The sequence below is a fragment of the Schistocerca cancellata genome, chromosome 1, assembly GCF_023864275.1.
Source record: "Schistocerca cancellata isolate TAMUIC-IGC-003103 chromosome 1, iqSchCanc2.1, whole genome shotgun sequence".
NCBI classification, from domain to species: Eukaryota; Metazoa; Arthropoda; class Insecta; order Orthoptera; family Acrididae; genus Schistocerca; species Schistocerca cancellata.
The window spans coordinates 401251907-401258595 of NC_064626.1; the positions used below are offsets into that span (position 1 = coordinate 401251907).

General features: G+C 38.1%; 1 non-coding gene across 1 annotated transcript; it reads left to right on the plus strand.

The window, feature by feature from the left end:
• Positions 1–1230: 1230 nt before the first annotated feature.
• On the plus strand, positions 1231–1305 carry Trnat-ugu (transfer RNA threonine (anticodon UGU)). The gene has a single exon. It is a non-coding gene; the product is annotated as a tRNA-Thr (tRNA).
• The last annotated feature ends 5384 nt before the right edge of the window (positions 1306–6689 follow it).

Sequence of the window (6689 nt, forward strand, 5' to 3'; positions counted from 1 at the left end):
AGTGTCTATGTTACAATATCCACAGTCAACATCTACCTTCAGGAGTTCTGAGAACCGGATTGATGCAAAAAAATTTTTGGTGTGTGTATATCCGTCTATTGTGGCAGCTACGGAGTGAATCCAAGAGAAAGCTCTCCTAAAATGTGTGTGAATTTCTAAGAGACCAAACTGCTGAGGTTATCGGTCCCTAGACTTACACACTACGTAAACTAACTTATGCTAAGAACAACACCCACACCTAGGCCCGAAGGAGGACTCGAACCTCCGGAGGGAGAAGCTGCGCAGCCCGTTACCTGGCGGCTCAAACCGCGTGGCAAGGATCTCCCTGCATGATAGTTTCTCCCAGTAAGTACAGGTTATATTTATTCGGCAGCGCAGTAGCCACATTGTACTTTCAACGTGTATTCATCATGCTTAGGTTTCATACTTTGTCATTGGGCGATTACATCCGATCATGTTGTCTGATGGTTAACAAGCAGTCAAATTAGGGCAGAATGTAACTTTGATTTTTATTTAATGTCAAAGCTTATGACTCTTGTTTCACAATAAAGAAAATGTGAATTGTTTAGCAAACTTGCACAGTGAGGAACTATCTCAGTGAATAGTAACACGCTGTTGGTGTCTTACACCATAGTAAGAAAATTTAATATAAGTGCAAAACACATACTGAGTTTGGCAATCACTTAATTTCGGATGTCATGCAGTTTTGTGTAGAATTCTAGAGAGCGCCGTGAATGTTAGTCAATGTCTTATGAGTCAGTCATAGAGTTCAGTTACCATGCCAGTGTTCAGAAATTATGTAATCATTAAAACATTGAAATAGCGTAGTGGATCAAAGTATTATTTCAGAATATTAATGGAGTAAATGATGACTAACTGAAACCCTCAGCTGCCGACAGGTGTTGTTGATATACCTCGATGTGGACAGTTGAAAATGAGTGCCCCGACCGGGACTCGAACCCGGGATTCCTGCTTATATGGCAGACGCTCTATCCATCTGAACCACCGAGAACATAGCGCGACTGAAGGGACTTACCCCCTCGCACGCTTCCTGTGAGACTCACATTCACAACTGTCCGCAATTCTACATATGTAATGTACCTTATAGACATTTGGATTGGCAAATGTCTATAAGGTACATTACATATGTAGAATTGTGGACAGTTGGGAATGTGAGTCTCACGGGAGGCGTGCAAGGGATAAGTTCCTGCAGTCGCGATGTTCATCTGTGTTCTCGGTGGCTCAGATGGATAGAGCGTCTGCCATGTAAGCAGGAGATCCCGGGTTCGAGTCCCGGTCGGGGCACACATTTTCAACTGTCCACGTCAAGGTATATCAACAACACCTGTCGGCAGCTGAGGGTTTCAGTTAGTTATCATTTATTCCAGGAAAAAGCTGCATGGTCATCAACAGTATTCTGTTCTTTCGAGAACAGTTACTGTCTTCACATATATTAATGGAGGATTTGTTCCTTAAATCACGTGCCCAATATGCCCTCCTTGATACGAGGACTGGTGTAGTAGGACATAGTCAGGCTACAGAGGGCAATTTAGGAACCGCCTGAAGGAGGAGCTGGGACTCCAGTTTTTGCAAACCACTATACTGGCCTTCTATGGCACTCTTGCAAGACACAGTGGTCGGACGGCAGCGAGTGGTCAGTGAGGCCTCCTACTATTATTGTTATTATGTATTGGTATTAAACATTGATTACAATCAAGAAAAATGAAAGTACTAATGGTATTGAGTACCAGTGACCTGCAGTTTTATGTAACCGTAGAGTGCTGCGTACACAAGGCAACGAAAGGAATTTGGCTAGATGCTATTACAATGAAAATAGAAAAATATGTAGTGCCAAAATGATCAATTTCATGTGAAGAACTTTTTCTTTAATGCTTCAGCAAATTCTTTTATGAGTCTAATTTTTCTTGACGGTCTCAATGGAATATACAATAATCGAAAATTCTGGTGTTAAATATTGGAATATTGTACGTTTGTTCCATAATGTACTATATCTCTGTCTATCAATATCTGGCAACTAGGATTGCACAGTACCCACGTCTGGCTCACGAGACAAGCAAACCCGTCACTATTTTTTCACTAACGGATGTACAAGTGACTTGTAGGCAGCTTCTTTCGTAGATAAAGTTTCCCTTACCCTAATAATAAAGCTAAATCTTCCATTTTCTTTAACTACAATTGAGCTTCCCTTTTTTCTACGTTTTAGATCAAAACAAAGGTGTAAAGTTCCCTGGACGGTAGTTAATTGACCCTATGGTTAGAGAATATAACATTTTACGATTCGTGAGATTAAATTTAACTCCAGATAGCTACTACTCTCAGGCTTAAACTAATAATACTTAGCGTTAGTCAATAAAATATGCACAGGAAGCTCTAAAATAATTTTTCTACACTATTATGTCTTTTTCAGACAAGTTAAATCGTTTTCGAACTAAAATCCAATGCATATCGAATTTCGCCTGAGAACTGGAAAGTATGAAAAAAAAAAAAAAAAAAAAACAGAAGTGTGTATATCCAGCAACGTTAACGGATCTCACTGGTTGCTGAAGTTAGAAAAAACAGAAGGGGAAATTGTCAAGGAGACAACAGATAGTTAGTTAGTTGGTTGCGTGTTCCATTGATTAATCGCACAGTACGGTAGACGTTATGATGTGGATCGTGTCAAGTGCACAAGAAATGCACATATGGAACAAATTTTATATATATATATATATATATATATATATATATATATATATATATATATATATATATATATTACAGTACAGAGCTAAAGATTAATATTTCTATTCTTTAAGTCATTCCCTTAAATGGCGCAAAATGCATATACTATATTTATAGATTTATTTATTCCTATTCAAGAATTCATCTATGGTATAGATGATTTTGTTTTAAGGCCGTATAGCCCTCTCTCATTGTTTTGATAATTTTCTGGTCTTATACAGCGTAAGGTTATATTTATTTAAAAATTTCATATTCAGTTTTAAAATTAATCTATTATTTTGATGAAAGAGAGCTGCAGTTGTCAATAGTTGATGAGATCTGATTAACTGTTGTACTAAATCAATATGCTGGTTTGCATACAGTTTACATTAGAAAAGAAATTATAACTGATATTTCCTATTGTTACACCAGATTTGCAGTATGAATTATCAGGAAAGTATATTCCGTAAAAGTGGCTAGGGGATGATTCATGATTAAATCTCTGCGAATTACGGAGCGCATATATATTTTATTTGCCGAAATTGTGTGGAACTAAGGCTTCGAAGAAATGTTTGGCTGTTTTCGTCCAAAACATTTCCCTTTATTGCATATCCATGATTGATATTCGTCTTCCTGTTGGCTCTTTTTTCTGATTTATGATATATATTCACGTATTATGATGATAATACGTGCCGGTTTGAGCGGCAATCTTCGCCAAGTTATCGATATTTCTTTACATTTAATGTTAATGTATCCCTTGATCCATATAAATTTTACCCTCTTGGCGATATTTTCATTTTCCTTGGTGATTTTCAAGATGTTCATTGTGAGTGGATTAGTTACCTTGAGCAGGGGTGGTGTCTGCGTATCCTGGAGTAAGCGTCTACAATTCTTTAAAATCAAAATGATTTCCACTGTGGGGCTCTGCAAGTGTTGATGTGGCTTCTGTAGAAGATCCAGAAATCTCACGGGGAAGCGAAATCATCTAGCTGTAACCTGTGCTTGGACATAGGAACACACTGCACAAGTTGCCATTACCTGTGGTGTTGGGTCAGCCACAAGGGTAGGTCACGACGTTGGAATCACAGATTTACTTCAAACTTCGTACAGTTTTTGTAGGCCATTAAAACAACACAATATTCAAGAAGTAAGGAACACTACTCCGGCAATTCCGAGAAAATCGCAGAAGAAGATTTACGGCTGTGTTATGTAACTGATGCATCTGTGCGTTGGTACTAGACATTAGAGTTCATGGGGGTCAAATGGTTAGCGTTCGAACATCGGTAAAACGAACGCGTATGAAGTGACTGTTCGACTACAGCTCAGACTTAATTCTTAGTCTATATTTTTTTCATCACTGGTCATATTATTTAATTTATGTGATGCTTGAGAGGTAAAATAATATAAAAAACAAAAGTTTTGGTGAATTTCGTGTTGTTTGACTACTTACTATTTTTAATTACATTTAGAACAAACATACTTACAACTCTCGACAAGTGAATGAAGAAACGCGTAGAGTTCTCCTGAAAATATATGCGTGATTTGCGAAATCCCTTATACATGCAATCTAGTAAGGCATCCGGAACTCCTTAGCACCTCGACGCTTGGAGCTGCGGACACAGAGGCAAGTCCCATTTGGGAGTTAATCTGCGTAGCGGTGAGACTTTGCTAATGTAGGAAGAACAAATAGTGTATGTGCAAATTTTTGAATATCACAGAATTTACACTTGTACCATAAAAATGAAGTACGTTCGTTTAACAAGCTCGAACGCTAACCACTTTTGTTATATATCTCATTTTGTTCGTTAACGATCTCTGTGTTTGGTCGGAGTGGACGTCAATATGACACTGGTTCAAGATCATCGTTAATCCAGTAACTCAGTTTTTTGGTACAGAGGGCGGCTAAACCTCTGACGAAACACGCTGACGTACCGTGCCGGCATTGCTTGACCACCATGAATTCTAACTTTCAGCAACTACGCGCAGATAAACCAGTTTCGTAATAGACACACGTAAAACTTCTCTTGCGATTTTCTCTGAATTGTCAGAGTAGTATACATTACTACTTACACGTTAGAATGCTGTAATGGCTTACTAAAGGTGTACAAAGTCTGAAGAAAATCCACGATCAAGGCGTCGTGGCCCCTTGTCAATATATATCTCTAAATAAGGAAAAGTGGGGTAAGACAGAGTAGTGGGGTTAAACTAGTAACTTGTTTGTGACGTCACTACTTACGCCCTCTTATGGAGAGGTACTGAATACACACCACTAGCCAAGAAGAAAGAGCGACCATTTTAGCGTGTTGTTACTGTTCAGCTAACTGCGTCTGTGAAGGTAAATTTGTTTTACTGTAACCACTGATTAATATTCTTTTGTTTTTAAACTGCGTTTATTTCACAAGCGTTATCCATATAAAAACTCTATTTAGTCAGGAATATTAGATTATTAGTAAGTAGGGATTTGCTTTAAAAATAGCGTGCTTTTGTACTCCGTATATATTGTGTCAATACGACGTTATGTTCCTGCTGGAGACGCAATATGAATATCATGAGCATGCACTCGGGGATACCACGTACGTTGCCCCACTGCATAATATGGAATCGCAAACAATTTTTTTTTTCAGTGCCAAGTGTGCGGAGGACTTACATAGGAACACAAACAGACAATCATGGAACCAAGAGAGCATGGAAGGGGCAATGGACGAATTGTTATCGGGTAGGATAGGTTACCTGAAATCTGCAAGAACCTTCGATGTTCCACAAAGTGCTTTAGAATATCAAAAAAGGCTAGGACAAGCACTACTTTGTAATAAAGCGTCAAATTAAAGGGCAACTAGGGCAGTGCCATTTGCGTTTTCAGAGCAGTAAGACAAATAATTTGTCGACCATATATTAATGCTTTCTGGTTTAACTTTAAACATTTCTGAAGATGAGCGTACGATCTTGCAACGAAAAATAATTTTAGGAATAAATTCAACGATGTAACGAAAATGGCTGGACCGACAGGTTGGATTCAACTGCGGAAAATGACTTTACTGGGCCGACGAAAGCTGCAGAGGAGCAGATAATGAGGATTGTTACTTTATATGTGAGTTTGGTGAATAATGTTGTCAGTTAAATCGTATGTCAATAAAAATTTCTGTTGGTTTTCCACTGAAAATATTGTTTTTGTACATTCCCATGAAGTTAGTACGGATATCCGCTCTTATCCCACTAGTGCGGTAAGACTGGTTGACTTGCCTTTTTCTATAGAAGATCCACATATTAATAAAATAATAAAACAATGGCGTTTGAGGAATAATGTATTTGTCCAAAAAACAGTAATTGTTTTTACTCAGACAATCTCTACGTTAAATAGTTTAGCCCCAAAGTGTCTTGGAGTATTACCTACCAAATCTTACACCACTTTCTACTGCTCCAAGAAATTATCAGTAATGAGGCGTCTACTAATTGTTCTCCTTTGACGAATATTTTTGCTGGAAAGCAGAAAACATCGGCTGCTGAAGTTATTTCCTTGTACTGCTATCCAAGATGTGTTCGCATTCTTCGGTGATTACGTAAAATTTCCTTTAGTTTATGAAGCTTGTACATAACTCTGGTTTTTGGACGTGTTTATTTTCTGATCATTCATTTCTCAATAAGACAATCTTTCGAGATTTTGTACTAATGGGTGGAAAATGCAGATTAATTAAACGCGACGAAAGTATAGCCGCGGTCATGCTGTAAGAAAGACAAGAATAAATAATATCACAGAGTCAGAAGTCGAAGCAGATTTCCTAGAGCAGATGCAGACACGACAGTTCCTTTGTGTTACGTATATTGTGCTGATTTCCGAGCAACTTATTCAGTATCGGATACGTTTGTTCATAATCAGATATTCAGACAAGCTGGTTTCTCTCTCACAAAGCCGTTGTGACGTATTACAGAAGTAAAATATGTGTACAAGTTGAAGGAGACAAAGCGGTATT